The sequence below is a fragment of the Lactuca sativa genome, chromosome 1 (assembly GCF_002870075.4).
Source record: "Lactuca sativa cultivar Salinas chromosome 1, Lsat_Salinas_v11, whole genome shotgun sequence".
Classification (NCBI taxonomy): domain Eukaryota; kingdom Viridiplantae; phylum Streptophyta; class Magnoliopsida; order Asterales; family Asteraceae; genus Lactuca; species Lactuca sativa.
This window is the reverse complement of record NC_056623.2, coordinates 60429369-60453228: the sequence shown is the minus strand read 5'-3', so window position 1 is coordinate 60453228 and position 23860 is coordinate 60429369.

Sequence of the window (23860 nt, the reverse complement as noted above, 5' to 3'; positions counted from 1 at the left end):
CTTCTATATATGTCTTTCCTTTGTCGTTTTCGATTAGCAAGTTGCTTTGATGACTTGTGGATGTTCACCTTAGGATTCGCTTTCCTCACTTTGGGTTCGCACTTCACGAGGTTAGGTTCGCTGCGAACCTCCTTGGTACCACGTAGGCTACCTTTTACAAATGCTGAGCGATTATTTAAGGGTTCAGCCACATATCTTCCTTTGACTTTCCAACAAGTTCTTTCAGATAAACCAACGGTTTCGTCAGCATTATCTATGGGAGTTGACCAGAAGTGTTCATCACATCCGTCTTTGTTGTCTTCGTCGACAATGGTCTTTAGCATGACGGTTTGATTTCCGGTTACCCCATTGACTTTAAAAGCATGATTTGGCGTTGTTTGAACTTTTGGAAAAACAGTTGCTTTTACTTTCAAAATTTCAGGTTTGTTTTGAACAACTCTTGCGAACTCAAAAAAAAAATCGGAAATAAGAGCTTTCGTAGGTTGAGATTCATTTTTAACAAATGCTGAGCAGTCAACCTCATCCTCTACAAAAATGTCACTCATATCACCATCCACATCGAATTTAGAAGTGCTTTCAACATTTAATTTATTTTCTGAACTCAAATTGGCGTTCAATGAATCAAATTTTTGCACAGTATCAGATTTCATCTGCTTCTTATCATTTTCATCCAAAAGTTGTTTCAACATGTTTTTATGGTCCTTAGACTTAATGTACTTTCAATACGTTCAAGTCCGACTTTGTATGCATCAGAAGTTTCTTCAGACGATACAATAGATTCGCAATTATAGCAGTCTGTGTCCATTTTGTCTTCCTTTAATTCGAGAAATTGCAAAATCATTTTATGAATTTTCTTACCGATTTCACAATCAAGGTGCAGTTGAGTAATATTAAAGTAAAGCCTTTTTGCAATCAAACAAAAAATGTTTTTCTGTTTTAAAAGCATTAAATTATCTCTCTGCAAGTAAATAGATTCGTCCCTAGATTTGGACAAATCCAACTCAACCTTCTAGATCCACATACGCCTCTCCTCGCTCTTGGATGTTGCACTGCTCAATTGATCAGTTAGGTTAGAGTATGGAAGTCGGGTTCACTTTAAGCTATCGCTTATACTTGAAAAGGTGAATTTTAGATCGTTAAGCTCTGTTTCGTATCTAGATAAAGGAATATTAAGTGATTTAAGAATGGAATTTACCTTATTGATCAGTTGTTCACATTCGTTGATCTAGTCTGAAATAGGCCTTGCTGTGAAACAATTATCTTTGCTCCTTCCACTCCTACTTGCATTCTCCTGCATCTGCGATCCGCCTTCATTCACCATCAAGCATCTTCCTGAGTACTGCGAATTCTGTTCTTTCGCAACAAACGCCCTTCCATGTGTGGGCTTGCGTACTTCTTCATCCTCCGAGTCTGTCGACCAGACTTCCAATCCTCCGAACTCACCTTGAGCCATGTTTCCCTGTACAACAAAAGCAGGCACTGAATTATCATTAGTTTTCTTCTTCCTAATCTCTTCCAGCTTTTGCATATGATAGGCCTCCTCATCCTCTCTTTCATTCTTCTCATTCTTCCTTCGCAACATGCACTCCTTTGCAAGATGATTTTTACCATGACAATAATTACAATCGTATCCGGAGTCACCAACTACCTTTTTCTCCTTCTTCTCTTCCTCTTTCTGAGATCCACTTTTGTTCTCGTCTTTCACTTTCTCTGAGCTATAGCTTCCCTACTAGTTCCTATTTTTGCTTGAGGGAAACTTCTTCCTAGCAAAACGCTTAGGGTTAGGCACCATTAAAGCAAAATCTTCGTTTGAGATCTCGTACTCAGAATGATCTGAATCAGATCCGTCATCAGCAACAATCTTGCCTTTCACAACTAAGGCTAAAGACCCCATCCCAGACACCACCTTTGCTTCTTTCATCACTTCACTCTCTCGCGCCTTCAGAATTCGTACAAGCCTCGCAAGACTATAGTTCTTGCACTGTTCATGTGCTTTAACAGTTGACACCACTGCCTTCCATTCTGATCGTAATCCATTCATAAACGTGACCTTTTGGTCAATCACCTCATGTCCAATCCCATGCTTCGTCATCTTACTGAGAATATGATTATATCGATAGAGAGTGGCAATCAGAGTTTCTTCAGGCCTTTGAACGAACTCACCAAACTCGGATAACAAGAGCGTTTGAGTCGAGTGTTCTAGATCTGCGTCTGTGGAATAGAGCTCTCTCAACCTATCCCATATAGCCTTCGCTGTGTCATATGAACTTACAAGATGAAAAGTGTCTGCTTGCAAAGCGAATCTGATGATCCTTTAATGTTGCTTAAGAGTTTGTCTTTTTTGTCTTGAGGCACGTCTTTTACATCAAGACGCAGTTGGTTGTATTCTTTCTGGGTTTTGATAGTTTTTTTGGTCTCTGTGTGAACAAACGGACCTTGAGTGATTGCTTCCCAGATCAGATAATCATTATCTTCTGAGCCTAAGACATAATCTTCAAACTGCATTTCCCAGACTTCATATTCTTGAGGAAAAAGAATCGGGATTCTTGTGGTTGATCCGATGCTGCTAGAGATAGTTAAGGAGTTGATGCTTGAATCTTCATTCTGCATGGTGAAAAATCTTTTAATACCTACAATTAATCAGACTGTAAACACTTATTAGGTTAATATCGAGATCACAGACTTACGTCAATAGATCAGTGACGACTCTTAACAGATCCAATATTTGCGGAAACCCTAATAATTTCTTCAAACAGAAGAGATGTGTATTAGATACACAGTCTCCTGCTCTTATACCAATTGATACGAATAAATCCTTAATGATCAAATAGATTAAAACAGGTAAACAAGAACACGATATGATCAAATTGGTGCTGAATGATTAATAGTCACACCTCAGAAAAACTCGATGAAGAATTGCTTATGTAGAGGCGTAAAGTAAGGTTACAAAGATAATTATGAGAGTTAACTAAAACATGTAGCACTCATGTACCTTATATACTATAAACCTAACAGTAAATACGAGTAGACAGGCCCAACTCATTTATACAAAATGGACTTAACAAAATACGCCCAATGACGTAACACTAAATCTTCAACAGCCACGATTAACTTACTACTACATTTGTGTTCCTATTATCATCACCATTTTTATAATCTTACATTAAAATCAATAAAAACAACAAGGCAGGTGGTCATTATCATGTCCCAAGGTTTTATGCCAGAGATCCTAAGGATCAAGGGCTTTCCTTATAACACACTTTTATCACCTGATTGTTATTCTATACTTGCATTACCTTAAACACCACAACCTTGTTGGATTAGTGTCTAAGTCCATAACTATTTTGGTATGTACTTGACCCGATGGTGCATGGTCCTTTTGGGTTGCCTTCACCAAAGCAACTTGATTGGAGAAATAAATAGAGAGAGAGGTTATTATGATTTATTAATATGTTATAAGAATAATATATTAAAGGAGAAATCATATTTGTTTAATTAATATTGGTCAATAATTAATTAAGAATTAATTTGGTGATCAAGTGTAATTAATTAAACTAGAGGGGCTGAATTGTAATTATGTGATAGTTACAAAATAAGGTAAGGATTATCTTAAATATAGGGTGAACGAATTTAAGGAGATAATGCCTTAGAATTCGACTAGGATAAGGGTTTCTAAGACTTATTTTATGGTTGCTTAGTGGGCAAGCAACTAGATAAGGATAAGGACTAAAACCCTAATCTTTACACCTATATAAACCCCCTAAGGCTCATGAATTCGTCTAAGCCTTCCCAAGAAGTCCTAAGGACGAATTCCTACCTCTCTCCTCTCTCTTTATACCTTCTCCATTTGCTCTTGGTGTTTGTAAGCCATTAGAGGAGTGACACTTGTGACTCTAAGCCTTCCAAAGTCAATTCAAGGAGGAATTGGGATTGTTATTACTACATAACAATCAAGGTAATATCTTAAACCTAATTATATGTTAATATTGATTTTCATATGCTAGAATTAGGGTTTATAGTCTTGGATTCAAAGCATGTACAATAGAGAAACCTAGATCCAAGCATTAGGGTTGTATGAGCACATAGGATGTCTTATGACCAAAACCCATCAAACCTCTCATACAATTTGGTTGGATAATACTTACTCAATGTTTGAACAAAACTATTTGGTCCCCCCGTGGGGCTGTGCTGTTCATAATCGTTCAAAAATCGTGTCTACCAGACCAACCTTATCCTCTTACTTTATTCCTCCCATTTCTTCTAAAAACATTACACCACCTCCAAGTGGAGCTCCTAAAAAGACTTCTGAGACACGGAAGAAAAACACCTCTTTGGTCATTACCTAAGGATTTCAGGATCCTCCTGTAGTGATTTCTAACAATGAGCTCTTTCCTATAATGAATAAACTAGAATGACAAGTTACTCAGCAGCAGGAGGACAATAGGATGGTGCTCAAGGAAATGGAGAGAATGAGGGGGGAGATCCATAAACCTCAAGATGCAACACCCTCGATCTTATAGCCTAAAACCTTGAACTTTGACAATACAGGATCCTCATGAAACTGTTGGGAGAAAGGATCCTCAACACCAACACCTACTCCCACTTAGGGTGAAACTCCAAACGAGCGAGCCCATGTGACTCCTAGATCCCATCGAAACCTTCATCACTCCTAACAACAAGGATCCTAGTAACTTCGTGAATAATAATAGTTTTACTACTAACTATATGTACCTTGATGTAGGAATGAGCCCGATCATGGCCAAGGAACTTCAACAGTTAAGGCATATGATCTTAAGTGTGCCCGGAGTGGTCCAACGTATACCAATGGTATCCCCCACGAGCCACAGGATCTCATTATTTTCTTATGTGATAGTTGATACTGAAGTCCCAAAGCGTTTCCAAACTCCCAACATGAAGCCTTATGATGGAACTACGGATCCTGAAGAACATGTGGCACAATATAGGGAAAGAATGGAGATCTCTCCATTCCCACACATTTAAATGAAGCTTTCATATGCAAGGGTTTCGGTTCAACCCTCACATGACCAGCTTTAAAATGGCTCCTTAAAGTCCCTCCTTACTCTATTACTTCATTTACTAAGTTAAACTTTTTTAACAATCAATTTTCTTGTAGTAGAACATTCGAAAAAATCACTAGTGATCTTTACCGGGTAGTTCAGGATCCTATGGAATCCCTTAGGGATTCTGTGAATAGGTTTGGTAGGGAGGATCTGAGTATCCCTAACATCAATATGGAAACTACCGTGGAAGCCTTAAAAATAGGCCTAAAGAAGGACTCTCCTTTTTACGAAGACCTTGTAATAACTCCATACAAAAGAATGGATGAAGTAAGAAACATAACACTAAGTTCCATAAGGCTCGAAGAATACTAGAAGATCTAAAAGAGGACCAACTCACAAAACTCATATGATAACCCCAATAGGAAGTTCGATTGTGGGTCCAAAGATCGTACAAGACGAAACCATATTCCAAACCTGGTCATCATAGGCTTAATGCCCTTTAAGATGAAGGAAAGGAAGAAGAGTTTCCGAAGATCACTGACGATTGAGTTTTTGTGGATGTTTGAGGTTAAATATTTGCTATGCAGGATCTTGGCGACAAAACAAGATGGCCAAGAAAGGGAGAAAAGTCCACCGTTGGAAAGATAAGTCCAAGTGGTGTGCGTACCACGAGGACTTTCGTCATGTTACATAAGATTGCATATCCCTTAGAAAGGAGATCAGTTACATCCTAGGCAAGGGATACCTCAAAGAGATCCTTGGGAGAAGAAAAGAAAGATCCAATGAAATGGATCAGGATCCTCATATGGTCCTCGAAAAACTAGGATCCCCTCTTACAGACTCCAAGGTAATCAATGTTATCTATGGAGGTTTTGACATTTGTGGTACCTCTTATTCTGCAGAAAAAAGGCATGCCAAAGTGTCAAAAACAAAAAAAGAAGAAAGACCACGGAGGAATATGTTAATCAAGAACACGAAGGAGATCTCCTTCAATGAAACGGATAAAGCAGACATGCAGTATCCTCACCACGATGGATTGGTGATCACTCTTTACATTGCCAACCATTTTGTCAGAAGGATGCTTATTGACGGAGGATCTTCAGTCAACATTATACTCCTAGATGCTTTAAAAGGAATGAACATCCCAGAGTCTGAAATAGTCAAAGGATCCTTAGTGCTCATAGGATTCACTGGCGAAACAATACATACAGTCGACAAAATAAAGCTTCTTATCTACATAGAGGGGTAAACTCTATGCAACGGTTTTACGTAATTTATATACTATCCTCCTAAAATGTTATACTAGATACACCATGGATCCACGACATGAAGGCGGTCCCATTAACATACCATCCATGAGGGACAGTGAAGATCACAAGTGATCAAGAAGAATCCAAGGAGTGCTATAAGACCTTAATGAAGGCTTCCACAGTCCCACGAAGCATACCAATTAAAGAAAAGGGCACGACATGTGTTAGAAGCTGAACAACAAGATACAAAAGAAGTTCCCCTAGACCTTGAGGATACCAATGCGAAATTACTCATAGGAACCTCAATTCCAATGCGAAAGTTCCCCTATACCTTGAGAAAACCTTCGCATGGAAACATGAAGACATGACAGGTATAGACAAAAATATTATAACTAACAAACTTAACATTGATCCTTCTTTCATACCTATACATCAAAAAGGAAGGAATTTTGTGCCCAAGAGGAATCAGATCATCCAAGAAGAAGTGGAAAAACTTCTAAAAACAAGAATAATCAAGGAGTTCAAGTTCCTAAGGTCGCTAGCCAACGTGGTGGTTATATAGAAGAAGAATGGTAAATGGAGAGTATGTGTAGACTATATGAATCTAACAAGGTTTTCTCTAATGATCCTTTCCCCCTGTCACACATAGATTCCATGATAGATGATACGACCGACCATGAATTGTTAACATTCATGGATGCATTAGCAGGGTTCCAACAAATTCAAATGGAACCATCTCACCAAGAGGATACCACATTCATAACCCCAACAGATATATATTGCTATACTTACTATGCCATATGATCTTTAAAAATGCAGGTGCAACATACCAAAGGCTAGTTAACTGGATGTTCAAGGACAAACTGGGGGACACCATGGAAGTATACATCAATGACATGGTGGTCAAGTCAAAGAAAGTTGTAGATCACCTCAAGGATCTTGAAGAAGCCTGCAACATGTTGGGTTTTGAGCATTCTAACACTCCTAAGTGTACATGCAACCCTAAATACCTTGGATCTATGTTTTCTCTATTATACATGCAAATAAGAACTTCCAAGGTATTATCCTAATCTAGCATACAAAACAATGAATGTAACAAGATAGAATACATACCTCTTTGATGTAGAAAGTCTTCATGAAGCTTGAGTGCCTAGTGCCCCAAGTGTGACACCTCAAATGGAATCACAATCATCAAAACATTTAGAATAGCTTGAGAGAATTCTACACTTCATGAAATCGGCTAGCCCTCTCTAGAATAATACTAGTGACTCTAGTGGCCTGTTTTTTCTCAATAATAAGATGCTTATATAGTTATACAATTAGGGTAAATCCTAATTGTCATGACTTTCCATTTCCTTGGATCCATGGGTTCAAATACACCATGGAGCATCTATGGAGCATCATATGGGTTTTGGCCCAACTAGATAATCCATGGAGCATTAGCCCACTATACAAGTATGGATGATTTACACAATCAACCCATATATTTAATTAGTCTTCTTTTGATCACTCAATTAATCCTAGATTAATTCTTGATCAATACTAATTAAATAATCTTACTATTCTTATTATTAATATACTAGAACTTATAATATATTAATAACCATAAGTGTCTTATTTCTCTCATTATAGTCTATCCAAGTGCATGATGGTATGCAACCCAAATGGACCATGCCGGGTCGGGTCAAGTCTTACCAATTATAGTTATGGACTTAGACATTAATCCAACAGTCTCCCACTTGGATAAGTCTAAAACTATTATTGCGTATGACTTCAGGAACCAACTAGCAATCGTAGCTCTCAAAAGCTTCTGTCGAACTCTGACCTTGTAGATGAACTCTGACCTTTGTCAATGACTTGTCCATTAGATAAGGGATCATATATTCCTCCATTCTAGATATCATATGGACTGAGACATGGATTATAATCATTCTCTCTGTCCATTTGTTGTTTCCCGATTTTCGATTTATGACGACTGACTAATTGAACAAATCAAATCAGTCCTGGCCCGGCCGAGCACTTCCATTTGTCATCATCAAATCATCGAGGGGCCCACAGATATCGCTTTTATCCCGAAGGCAAAAGGAATGGATAAACTTCGACTCATATGGCTTGTTCTACTACTTGTTGAATCATACACAAAGACACGTTTTAGCACATCGAGTTACCAATGTGTTTTCGTGCAATCAATGTACTATCAACTCATAGTAACAACTCATATCTCTAGCTTTGAAGAATATAAGATATTATCGTCTCATGATCACTCGTGATAAAATCCATGAAGTGATTCCAATGAGCGCGGGTTTAATCCAATACTCAGAACTTATGAGCACTCATGATTGTTGTAGCCTTGTCCAACACCTTAGACCTCTACAACCCATCATGACAGTCTTAATTCATATCTACTTCCAACATATGACCGACTGTGGATGGTTTGAATAACTTAGTCATTCCGGAAGAATAACCCAGTTTATTCGGGAAGTCAAAACATGCAAAAATGAAACACAATAATAATTGAATCCAATATGGTATCAAACCCTATGAACATAAATAAAGCACCTTTTATTTATCACCACATGATTACACATTATTCATTGTATACTGTTCCAGCTATCAACTTTATTCTTGAATTTAAAACAATAGTTGTCCCATGCTCCAAACATGTACACTATGTTTTTTTTTCTAAACACTAGTCATGCCATACACCAAGTATGCATACTATGTTTGTCTATAATCTTTACTTTGTGAACTAGATCCATTGAACATAACTTCAATGATTCTCTTTTCACACTCCCAAATCCTTACCGCAAATGCAAGAATTCCAAATTCATGCCATTTACTGAAATCTGTTAGATTCTAAACTTATATGCATTGATACTCTTGTAACGATTATGCACAAAGTCATAAAGACTTGACAACAAACATTACAGAGCATTCCAAAGGAGATCAGTTCCTTGGAAACATCCTTCTTGCATTAAGTTCCCTTAATCTTACACAGATTGAAAATTCTAACTTTGAAACATTTCCAGATTCCATTTTGACTATCACTTCTGAACAAGAGTTGCCTCCTTACAGATTATGTCAATATGGTCCTTCCAGAATTATCACTATACTTCCAACTGTCCTTGAGCAACCAATCTTTGGTAAACCTTAGATTGTCCTCGACAATTGTTTAATCCTTTTAGTCATATCCAGTTCTAAACCTTTTTCCCTTCTTAATGCCCTAGGCATTCGGAAAATTTTAGAAAGGATGAATATAGCACATGTAATCGATCCTATATACGAAGCATATGGGAATCGATTCATGATGTCTCACATAAAGACTAAACCAGTCTTTTGCTATAACATTTCCATTTCAATTTGCCAAGTTCTCATAATTCAGATTATGCAAAGGGATGCCGTAATCATAATCGAATTTTAGAACGCAAAAAATGGACCCATATACAGAATTTCCTTATGTTGAGCCATTCCAACATAAAATTCATATATATGCTTGACTAAATGATTAAAACCTATATGCTTGACTAAATGATTAAAACCTCATGATCTAAGCATATAGATTTGAGATGAAGCATAATTTCCTCTCCCTTAATTATAGCAAAACAACTTTTTTTTCCAATTGAAACTTTTGTTTTTCTATAATTAACATTGCTAGCTTGCAATACTTAACATAATTATCATGCTCCCACTAACATGATGATTATTAGCATAACACTTATGCTCCCACTAGCTTTGACATATACTCAGAAATCAGCTGACTTTCTTACCAAAGTTCAGATTTCTAATACTAGATTGTTTTTGATAAGACTTTATCAAAATCATACACCTTCCCTTAGATAGCACACTTGTGTATCTAAACAATTATGAAGAGGGATGCCGTAATCATAATGTTTAGACCTTTTTGCCACTTCTCACAAGTCCATGTTAGTGTGCCGGTTAACCACACGCGCTCCACTAACGACTTTGAGAATGCAAATATCACAATTGCTATCTAGCTAAAATCTACTTAGTGAAAGTGTTTCCTCACCATCATTTTCATGAATCGGAGAGAAACCTTATGACACTTAGATTTTTATGGTGTATGAGTTCCTACCCATATGAATTTCTCAAAACCATAATCACAAGACAAGGATAATGACAAATCCAAACTCATATGAATTGAACTCAATCTTAACTTCTTGCCACCTGGCAGCTCAAGGGCCTTCTATTGCATCCAAGTTGTTATGCAACCAATTGAGAACTCTAAGAACTCATATGCAAAGCCAACTTTAACTGGAATGGGCACAGAATATGTCAACACGATAGGTTATAAACCTCAAGTCGTGTGTTAGTGAAGAACTTCAGGTTTATTCTTGATTAGTTCTTGAGACTTTCAAGACCTTTAAGACTCCCACTGTCCTCTTGACCTATAAGAATCCCTTGTCAAATATCCAAGAGATAGTGTGGATTCTAATCAAGACAAACACTTCACACAATTGGTCTTAGTTGGTCTTTGTTTTATCCAAAACATCACAACTTACCAATTTCAAATGTACAAGAGTAGAAAACTTTTACTCTTACATTTGACAAGTGTTTTAAACCTTATTTAAGACATGTCACTCAAATGACAATCTTGGAGTATGACTCTAAGACTTGTATTGGAACGAAGTATGACTCATCTTCTTGATTTAACCACTTCAACAATTCAAGTTCCTTTTCTTAGTCATAAGAATGCACTAAGATTTCCTTAGAGAACTAATTGTGCTATGGTTACTTAATCATTAAGATGATCACAAAACTGATACTAAAGTACTCTCCCATCTTTTCAGATTTGAGAAACTTTTATCCTTCTGCCATTTTGATTCTTCTTATTCGCTCTGCCATTCATTGGGACCTTTTCCAATGTCTCAGAGTTACACTTAAGCTTGTAAGTATAATCATATTTACTGAGCTTTAGTAAACTATGACGAATAGTCTTATCAATCTTTTGTGGTGGACTTAATCAGTGCACAAGAATGTGTACTCGATCCTTTAGTCCTTTACTTGACTCGCACATCCATGTGAACAAGTAATTAGTCTTAATTTTTCCAAAACTTGAAAGTTCTCATTCATCATGCTATACAACTTGCATGATTCCAAGTTCCGGTCCAAATGAAACTTGGGTGATGAGAATCTTTCCTTATTTGGTAAATATAGACATTACCACAAATGAAAGAATCAATTTCATATTTCCACTCTTGCTCTTAATGGAATCATATAAGCAACAATTTTTCCTTAAATGCCATTGTAAGGATATTTTAAAATAAATAAAATCAAAAATTTTTCTTTTATTTTAAAACTTTGCGGAAAAACTTATCCTTACAATCCATATGAAAACTTGTTGTTATCTATTCCTTAAGCAATATCTCATAACTCCTAAGAAGTAGCTCAAGAATCCGATTTTTCAAACTATGCGATAGAAATCCATCTATGCGATCAGATTCAGCATATTCTTTCTTTAAGTTTCTCCACTTTTCTTTGATTCTTAAAACATCACCATGTGACCCAGTCACATCAAGTATCAAGAATCTCATAATAGAAACTTAACAGAGTTAGATAGTGAACTTTACCTGAAGTAGAGTCAAACTTATTGACTTTAACATCCTTAGGTAAATTTGGCAGCTTCGCAACCAATGCCCCTTCCTTTGGCAATATAAACATATGAACCCTTTGATAATGGTACACGAGACTATCACAGACTTAGCTTTTCTCTTTACCATTTGGTCAACCGAGTTGACTATGGCCGATCCCTTTCCACCGGGAAGAGAGAGCTTTACTAGATATCCAATGTCATCATTGTCAATGTCCATAAAGTTTTAGGAAGTTGATCTTAGCAAATAGATAAGATCATTAAGGGTCTTGTCATAGTCTGTTTCGTAGGTGTCCCAAAGGAACTCACTATGTGACTTAGAAAGTGATTGAACCACCAACTTTCTCAAGACTTTGACACCCAACTCTCCCGGCTTGTCAATATGTGACTACATCTTCAAGATGTGATCACACCTAGACCTTGCCTTGCCTATAGGGTTTGAGTGACCTTAAACTTTTTCAAGAACTTGTGGGTTAGGTAGAATAATTGGAGGAGGAGAAAGAAGTATGATATCCATGGGACATCATCCTCATTAGGAAACCTTGTTTCAAGAGATTTGGGAAGATCATAGGTGTCTATTACAGACATCTTTGGGGAGATATTCAAGATAGTTGATTTAAAGTCCTTAATATGACACCCAATATGAAATATTAAGGCTAGGACCCAACAAACTATTTTATAACTTAGAAGAGGTATGCCGTAATCCAAGCTATAAAATATTTGAAGGTAGGTGAATGACGATTCACCAATTTCCACCAAGATAAACGAAATGTATTATTAGGTTTTTAATTGGTTTTGAAACTCCTAGATCTTTGAGATTCATTGAACTGTTCAAAGACATGTTTCAATCTCGAGTGTGCCCTTCAGGTTTTGTGACTGGGATGCCGAGGATCACAAAACAAGGTGTGAAGTAACCATGCAAATCACTTGGTACCCTTAATAAATTACCCCTCAATCGATGTGCCGGTTAACCACACACGCTCCACCGATACTATGATAAATATTAAGTCACCCTTTACCTACCTTGTTAAGTCCAAGTTAGTGTGCCGGTTAACCACACACGCTCCACTAACGACTTAGACAAAGTGTAAAGTGTAATTTCATGGGTTAGCACCTTATTCACGTTTTTCCTAAGTAACTAAGATTGGGTATTATTAAGAGTTTAGTTACTTAGTATTTATCATTAATACTTTTAATGAAGGGAGAATTTATAAGTCCTTGTCTTACCCGTTCGGCTAACGACCCTCCACCAGTCAAGCAAGCGGTGGGTGAGAGTGGACACCCATTAAGTTGCCATTTTATAGGCAACAACCTTATACCCACCTTATAGACTAGCTACGTGAATGAGGCGTACTAGCGGTAAGACTGACTTTACTCTTATATATATATATATATATATATATATATATATATATATATATATATATTATTAACTTATAATATCATAAAGTATAAGGGTTGAATTTTAACTTTTTAAAATTCTAAGGGCTAACTTGGAATTAAAGTATTCATAAGTGAAAACTTTACAAATTCCAAAACTTGAGGGCAAGTTTTGAAACTATTAAAAACTAATTAATTCCATAACTTATGTGTTTAAAGTAGTTTTTAATCCAGAAACTCTTCAAGTTCCATAACTTGAGGACAAGTTATGGAAGACTTTAAACTAATAAAAGAATTAACTTTTCTTTATTTTATAACTTATGAAATTAATTAAGGTTACACTTTATTTATTTATTTATTAATGAAGTGACTCTTGAACCTCCATAACTTAAGGACAAGACTCTTCATCTTTTGTAACCTTTGCCAACTTTTATGAGTTTTATGAAACTTAAATGTGACTTCTCATATAACTTGAGGACAAGTTACAAAAACACATTTTAGAATCAACTCTTAGATTAATTTGGATTGAAAACACATAATCAATTAACTTTTCTATTAATCTAAGCAACTCATAAGAACAAGATAATCCAAATCAAACTTTATCATGTAATTAGTCTAAACCTTAAACTAATACAAAACATGAATCTATTGACAATTATCTTTGAAAATGGATTAGCATGAACATTACCACATCAAAAACAAGTTTATAAGTTCAAAAACAACTTAGGGTAATGTTCCTAGTCCATTTCTAGCCAAAAACCTCGAATATATGCTGTCTGGGGCTCCAACTCGGCGAGTGGCATCAACCAACTCGGCGAGTTGGATGCATTTTGCTTTGGACTCGGCGAGTCCATTCATGGACTCGGCGAGTCTGCTGGGCAGACAGCAACAAAACTCGATTTTTTAGCTTCTATTGCAGGTATAACACGAAAACAAGCCTAGGCTCTGATACCACTGTTGGGTTTTGAGCATTCTAACACTCCTAAGTGTACATGCAACCCTAAATACCTTGGATCTATGTTTTCTCTATTATACATGCAAATAAGAACTTCCAAGGTATTATCCTAATCTAGCATACAAAACAATGAATGTAACAAGATAGAATACATACCTCTTTGATGTAGAAAGTCTTCATGAAGCTTGAGTGCCTGGTGCCCCAAGTGTGACACCTCAAATGGAATCACAATCATCAAAACACTTAGAATAGCTTGAGAGAATTCTACACTTCATGAAATCGGCTAGCCCTCTCTAGAATAATACTAGTGACTCTAGTGGCCTGTTTTTTCTCAATAATAAGATGCTTATATAGTTATACAATTAGGGTAAATCCTAATTGTCATGACTTTCCATTTCCTTGGATCCATGGGTTCAAATACACCATGGAGCATCCATGGAGCATCATATGGGTTTTGGCCCAACTAGATAATCCATGGAGCATTAGCCCACTATACAAGTATGGATGATTTACACAATCAACCCATATATTTAATTAGTCTTCTTTTGATCACTCAATTAATCCTAGATTCATTCTTGATCAATACTAATTAAATAATCTTATTATTCTTATTATTAATATACTAGAACTTATAATATATTAATAACCATAAGTGTCTTATTTCTCTCATTATAGTCTATCCAAGTGCATGATGGTATGCAACCCAAATGGACCATGCCGGGTCGGGTCAAGTCTTACCAATTATAGTTATGGACTTAGACATTAATCCAACACAACATACTCGACAAATACAACATGAAGCTCAATCCTTCCAAATGCCATTTTGGAATGAGATCAGGCAGGTTCCTTTGATACATGGTAACTAAAAGAGCAATAGAAGCAAGTCTGAAGCAAATAAAGTCCATCATTGATTTAAGATCCCCATCCTCGACAAAGAATATTTGAAGACTAATAAGAAGAGTAGAAGCTCTAAATGGTTCATCTCAAGTTTCCCAGAGAGGTGTAAACCTTTCTATGAAATCTTGAAGAAGAATAAAAGGTTTGAATGGACTAAAGAGCACGAATATTCATTTCAAGAACTTAAAAATTATTTAAGTTCAGCACCCTTGTTGGTGAAACCATTTGATGGGGAACCACTCCTTCTTCACCTTTCAGTATCCTCTAATGTTGTAAGTGTAGATTTAGCCAATGATCATAATAGGGACGAACATACCATCTACTGTGTATGTAAAAGTCTCTTGGATATTGAGACCAGGTACTCCCACATTAAAAAACTAATACATCCATATATTACTGCTTCTACAAAATTAAAACACTATTCTGAAACACATACTATACATGTAAGAACTAATTACCCCCATTAAGAATGTTATGAGAAAACCAGAGATTTAAGGAAGGATGGCAAAGTGGTTTGTGGAGCTAATTACATACGACATCACATATGAACCAAGATCAGCAATAAAATCATGAGCACTAGCAGACTTTGTGGCTAATTTCAGTGATGATCTACAACCTAAAGCAAAATTAGAAAGTAAGGAACTCCAAAAATAAGAAAGCATGGTAAGATGGAAACTCTTCACTGATGGACCTTCCAACATTAGAAGAACAAACCTAGGGATCATACTAAAATCGCCACAAGGGGACATCCTACCCTGGACAGTCAGTTGTGAATTCGACGCAAACAACAAAGAGGCCGAATACGAAGCACTGATCATGGGATTACAGTTGACCAATGATCTTTAAATCAAGGATCTTCACATATTTGTTGATTCCTTATTATTAATTAATCATTTTAATGGATCCCGTGCAGTAAAAGGAGAAAGACTAGCACTATACCTCCATATCTTCAAAAAATTAGCCTCTGAATTCGAAGCTTTTAGCCTAAGTCAAGTTCCTAGATAAGAAAACGCCGAGGCAGACACATTGGTTAACCTAGGATCTTCCCTCAGGATCCCGATATAAATCAAGATCCCTATAACCCATATATTGATCCCAACGATAAAATATGCATCCATGAAATATACCGATCCTCAATTACTTCTCCAAGATCCTAATCGTCAGGATCCTCCGCAAAGCTTAAGATCATGGATTCAGCCCATTGTGGAGTATCTCCAGAATGACATGATTCCCAAAGAAGAGAAAAGTGATAGAGCATTCCAGATGAGGGTCTCACAATTTGTGATGATTCGAGGGAAATTATACAAGAAATCTATGGTTGGTCCATACTTGAGATGCTTGGAAAGTCATGAATCTATCAAAGTACTAAAGTACATACATGAAGGAGATAATGGCAATCATGCTGGGGGCATATCTTTATGCTCCAAAGTGTTGAGGACAGGGTACTACTGGACACCAATGAAATAATATTCCTTCTTACATGTATAAAGATGTGATGTTTGTGAAAGGCATAACAACATCCTTCATCAACTAGCAGAACTCTTACATCCTATCATCTCCCATTAGCCATTCATGAAACGGGGAATGGATATAGTTGGCAAGTTACCGAAAGCTCCTAATGGAAAGGTCTTCATGCAAATAATGACAAACTACTTCCCAAAGTGTATAGAGGTTGAAGCCTTTGTTCAAATATGAGACAAGGAGGTGGTCTCATTTATCAAACATAATATCCTGACTAGGTTTGGGATCCCTACCGAGATCGTATGTGACAATGGATCCCAATTCATAAGCAAAAGGACAAGAGACTTTTGCATGAGTTGGGGAATTAAAATGATAATTTCCACTCCTATTCATCCACAAACTATTGGTTAAGCTAAATCCTGCAACAAAATTATAGTCAATTATTTGAAGAAAATACAAGACGAAAAGAAAGGAAGATGCGCAGATGAACTCCTTTTCATCCTATGGGCAGATAGGACCACCTTAAAAATGGTCACTAACCGAACTCCATACTCCTTGGTTTTTGGAACAGAAGTCATGAACCCAACTAAAGTTATGATCTGAAAGGCAAGATACCAGTTACAGGATCAAGAAAACAACAACAGGATCCTAGCCCAGGATCTTGACACTATCGATGAAATCAAGGATCTTCTTAGGATCCGCATTGTTGCTCATCAACAAATGATTGTTAAAGCATACAATAAGAACATCAAAGTAATAAAATTCCAAATATGTGGCTTGGTCCTTAGGAAGGTAATCCAAAACACCAAGGATCCCAATGCAGGTAAATTGGCACCTAAATTGGAAGGACTATGTATATATCATCAACTTAGAAGTAGGAAATGGGGAATATTGGCTAGCTACCCTTGAAGGAAACGTCTTGACAAGATCCTGGAATGCTATACATCTAAAGTCATACTTTATGTAAGTTGTATTAATCATTTTTTTTAACAAACTTAAGGTAGACACTCTCTACTCGTTGCTTTTATCTAATTCTTTCATTTAATTTTTTAAAGACCATTACTAACTTAAGCATCGGAGGGGCGTTAGCCAAACTAACGCCCATCCCAAGCTAACGTTTGCAATGTGCAGCAAAACCAAGGATCGTAATAACCATGAATAGAGACTGGTCATCTCTCCTACGATTAAGAGTACTTAATCCCCTTTAAGGTATAAAGATTTAATAACCACTTTCACACAAGTTAAGGTTTCTACACCTCGCTTAGACGCACGATATCTAACTATGGGATGTGAACAAAGGGATCATTTCACGCTTTAGTGACTTAACAACCCTCTTATTTATGAACATATGTTAAGATCCTAAAGTTTAAATCTAATGTTTAAAACATTATCATGTTATCCTAAATTGGGATCCTCCCTATTAAATTTCCAAGGTTTATAACATTATCATGTTATCTTAAGGGTTAGGATTTTCCCTAATTATTATGGGATTTTCCTTAGTTATTATCTAAAGTGATATTTTCTCTAGTTATTATCTAAAGTGGGATTTTTCCCATTTATTATCGAAAGTGGGATCTTCCCCAATAGGAATCTTCCCCAATAATTTTCTAAATAGTATCTTTCCAAGTTGGAAAGAAAAGTAAGGATCTTCAAAGATCTTCTAAGAGAGATCCTTCTCTACACAAACTCCAAAGTGATGGGGTTTGAGCAATACAACATTCCTATGGTGTACATGCAACCCTAATGATTCGGATCTATGTTTTTCTCAAGTTATACATGAAAATCAAATCATCCAAAGCATGAACCCTAACTACCATACAAATTTTGAAATTTACAACTAATACAAAGTTAGATGAATACCTTTTCTTGTAGCATGATTAATCTTGATCTTCAAGAGCTTAGTGCCTCAAATGTTGCATCTCAAATGGATCACAAACACCAAGTAGCAAGTTGGAAGAATATGAGAGAGGTTAGGAGGCTCAAAATCGGCTAAGGTATTCTCTTAGAAGCAAGTGGCCGATTTCAAGGTGTCATGGGGTCTTTATATAGTTATGCAATTAGGGTATTTGACTGAAACCCTAATTATCTGCTTAGGCCTTAAGACATCCAGTAGATCCTTCCAGAAGGACTCTAGTGGACGAAATCTATATGGGCTATACATAGGATTTCGTCCATCCCTCCTTAGGGATCCACAAGCCCAACTTTGCAACTATCATATAATTGCAATACCAGTCCCCTACATTCAGTTACTCTCTTTTGATCACCAAATTAATTTCTAATCAATACTAATTAAATAATATGATTTCTCAATTAATATATCATTATTATAATATATTAATAAATCACAATTAACCTCTTTCTCCATAATTCATCTAGTCAAGTTGCTATGGTGAAGGCAACCCAAAAGGACCATGCTACTATCGGGTCAAGTACATACCAATTATAGTTATGGGCTTAGACACCTAATCCAATAGTCTCCCACTTGGATAATTCTAATAACTATAACTGCAAGTATGACTTCAAAATCAGATTAGCAAGCGTAGCTCTCAAAAGCCGTTGTTGAACTCTGACCTAGTCAATAACGCGTCCTTTATATAAGGGATCATGTAGTCCTCCGTTCTCAAGATATCGTGTAGAGAAAGACATGGAATAAATTCATAGTCATTGTCCAGTAGTTTGTTTTCTGATTTCTGATTTGTTTGACATAGAACTTAATTAAACACATCAACTTAGTCTTAACCGGGCCCGGCACATAAATCAACAAAAAGTCATCGAGGGTCACAAGATATCATTTTTAATCCTCTTAGGATAAAAATAACATATAAAATTTGACTTATATGCTTGTACTATTTACTTATTAAATCGTACACAACAATACGTTTTATAACATCAAGTTACTGATGCGTTTACGCACTATCAATGCACAACCAACTTGTAAACAACAACTCATATATATCGGTTTAAAGAGTATACGATATTATCATCTCACAATAGCCCGTGATAAATTCCATGAAGTGATTCATATGAGCGTGGGTTTAATCCAATACTCAAATCTTATTTTAGGAGCATTCATGAACGTTGCAACAAACCTTTGTTATGTCCAAACACTTAGACAATCTACAAACCAATTCATGACAGTCTAACCTCATAGCCTACTTCCAAAGTATGATAGACTGTGGATAATTTGAATAATGCTATTATTCTGGAAGTCAAAACATGCAAAAGTGAAACAATAGTAAATAATTGACACAAGATAGTAACTTTACTCATAAATAAAGCTCCTTTATCCAATCATCAAATGTCAATTACATTTTATATATTACAAGTTTCTAAACAACTATCTAATCACTAAAACTAATATCATCCTGCTAAACAATGCTCCTCGCATTCTGTAAGTGTTTAACCCTACTCAGACCCTTTGTGAGGCAATCACTCCTTCGTTATCGCAGAAAATCTCCATAGACTCCTTTATGGCTGGTACGACTCCAAGGTCTCCTATGAAGTTCTTCAACCATATTACCTCCTTCGATGCTTTGCTCGCTGCTATATACTCTGATTGGCATGTTAAATCAGCTACAGTCTACTGCTTGGAACTTTTCGAAGTCACTGCTCCTCCATTCAGGGAAAATACCCAGCCCGACTGAAGGTGGAAGTTATCTTTTTTGGTCTTAAAACTAGCATCATTATACCCTGTCACTCTCAAGTCTTCAATTCCACCAAGTACAAGGACCCAACCCTTCGTCCTTCGTAGATACTTAAGAATGTTCTTTACTGCTATCCAGTGAGCTCTACCAGGGTTCCCTTGATATTGGTTGACCATGCTCGAACCAAAAGCCACATCAGGACGATTACACGACATAGAATACATGACCGAGCCAACGGCGGAAGTATATGGTACTAGAGTCATTTCTACTATCTCAGCATCGGTACTCAGGCTTTGGATCTTACTCAATTTGGTATTGCTCTGGAATGGTAACTCCCCTTTCTTGGAATTCTCCATGCTAAAACATTTCAACACTTTATCCAAGTAAGTACTTTAACTAAGTCCTATCAGCCTCTTACTCCGATTTCTCAATATCCTTATCCCTAGAATATAAGCAGGCTCTCCGAGGGCCTTCATAGCGATACACTTCCCAAGCAAGGACTTAACCTCCTGTAAGGTTGGGACTTCGTTTCCTATGAGTAGTATGCCATCCACATACAATACCTAGAAGCTAACTATACTCTCACTAGGTTTGACATATACACAAGACTCATCCTCGCTTCTTGAAAAACCAAAGTCTTTAACTTTCTCTTCGAAACAAAGATTCCATCTGCGAGATGCTTGTTTCAATCCATAGATGGATTTCTCAAGTTGCACACTCTATTCGGGTACTTTGCATCCGCAAAATCCTCTGGCTAATTCATGTAAACATCCTCAGCTAACTTTCCATTAAGGAAAGCGGTTTTGATGTCCATCTGCCATATTTTATAAACATGAAATGCAGCCATGGTTAGCATAACCCTTATATATATTTGATCTTGGCCACTGGTGAGAAGGTCTCATCATAGTTAACCCCAGGGGTTTGAGTAAATCCCTTGGCAACCAATTGTTCTTTGAATGTGTGCACTTTCCCATCCATTTCGGTCTTCTTTTTGAAGATCCACTTGCACCCGACCGTCTTACGACTTGATAAATTGTCAACCAAGTTCTGAACTTGATTGTTATACAGGGACTGAATCTCGCTGTCCATCGCCTCTTTCCATTTTGCAGACTCCCGGCCTGCCATGGCTTCCTTGTAGTTGTTAGGTTCATCCATATTTATTTGTGTACTATCGCTAATAAACGTATCACCCTCAGCAGTTATATGGAAGCCATATAACATGGGTGGAACACTAATTCTACTGGAATGAACCATGTCCAACAAGGTTCGATTTCCGCCTCTCAGCTACACCATTGAGCTGCAGTGTCGTAGGTGGCGTTAATTGTGAAACAATTCCACATTCCTTAAGATAGTCGTGGAACTCGATACTAACATACTCACCACCTCGATCGGATCGAAGCATCTTTATATTCCTGCCCAATTGATTCTCCACTTCTTGCTTAAACTCTTTGAACTTTTCAAAAGTTTCGGACTTATGCTTGATCGAGTAAATATACCCATATTTCTATAATCATCGGTAAAAGTCTCGTAGAAGCGATTTGCATCCCTTGTGGTGGATCTAAAGGGCCCACACACATTGGTGTGTATGAGATCCAACAATCCCTCGCCTTTTTCACAAGTAACAGTGAAAGGTGACTTAGTCATCTTTCCAAGCAGACAAGATTTGAACGTGTCATCCGAATTTAGGTCAAATGACTCCAACACTCCATCCTTTTGGAGTTGGGCTATGCGCTTCTTGCTAATATGTCCAAGACGACAATGCCACAAGCATGCCTTGTCCAAACCATTGGACGAATCAATATCCAACACATTATTTCCTAAGTTGTCTACAACCATCATAGTTTCATATATACCATTACAAGGAAATGCTTTAAAATAAAATTTACCATTATAAAAAGCATTAATAGAACCAATTTCACTATTGAATGAAAATCTAAAACCTTGTCTATACAAACCATGAAATGAAATAGTATTCCTCGTCATCTCTGACGAGTAGCAACAATTATTCAACTCTAAACCTATCACACTACTAAGAATTAAAGAATAAACTCCAATCTTGGTGACAGGCGACGCTTTCCTATTCCCCATGATCAAGTTCATCTTCACGTGCTCCACATCCCTACTTCTTCTTAGACCCTGCAAATCAGAACAAATGTGAAAACCACATCCTGTGTCAAGGACCCAAGAACTACCATGTGATGAGTTATTAGATTGAATACTGTAAATACTTGCGAAGGTGGGCTTTATCTTCCCATCCTTGATATCTTGCAGATACTTTAGGCTGATTCATTTCTAATGCCCTTTATCGTGACAGTAGAAGCACTCTGCATCTTTTGGATTAGATGAAGGAGCAGCAGAACCACCTTTGGTTCCACTTGAAGAAGAATCATCATTAGAATTTTCCTTGTGGTTCTTAGAAGGAGCTTTCCTCTTCTTCCCCTTCCCTTGTCCAATTTCCAAGATAGGGGCAGCAGCAGTCGGAGTTGATGCGATAGCTTTTCCAACAAGGTGTGAATAACCATGCAATGTGCTCGGTACTCTCGATGTCATTTATCACCTAATCAATGTGTCGGTTAACCACACGCTCCATTGATCTATGATAAACATTGGGCTACCCTTTGACACCCCTGTTTGTCCAAGTTAATGTGCCAGTTAACCACACACGCTCCACTAATGACTTAGCGAGGCGCAAAGTGCAATTTTATTGTATAACATCATTTTCACATTTTTTCTAAAGTAACTAAGATTGGGAATTTATGAAAACATTTAGTTACTTCATAATAATAATTATACTTATTAATGAGGAATTAGTTGTCCTATCCTACCCGTTCGGCTAACGACCCTCCACCAATCAAAGAAGCGGTGGGTGAGAGTGGACACCCATCCAACTACCATTTTATAGACAGTTTCCTTATCCCCCCCCCCCCCACTTTAGAAATCGACTTCATGAATGAGACCTGCTAACGGTAAGACTAACTTATCTTTTATATATATATATATATATATATATATATATATATATATATATATATATATATATAAATTAAACTTTTAATATTATAATAGTATAAGGGTGTAGTTTAAACTTTTAAAACACTAGGGTTTTAGAATTTAATATCTCAAAATTAAAACTTTTTAATCAAATTTTAAATTCCAAAACTTGAGGGCAAGTTTTGAAATTTTTCAAAACTTTCCTGATCAAACTTAAAATAATTAAACAATCAAATAAATTTACCATTATCTAAATTTAACCTAATCCAATCTTATTAGGCAAGATAAATCCAATTCAAATTTTACAAATAATAAATTTATCATATAATCTAGTAATTATCTTAAAATTTGATCATTATCTTCCAATTAGATAAGGATATCCATTACCATATTAGAAAAATCGTATTTTGACAGTAAAAAGAGTTTATGGTAATTATCCAAATCTAATTTAGGCTTAAAATCCGAAAATCATGCAGTTAGACGAGTCAACTCATCGAGTCAGGCTTTGGACTCGTCGAGTTCATCTTTTAGGGGCCAGAAACCGATTCTTTTCTGTTTTGAACAACTAACCATGGCATCAAATACAACAGAAAAATAGCCTTGGCTTTGATACCACTTATGGGTTTTGAGCACTACAACATTCCTATGGTGTA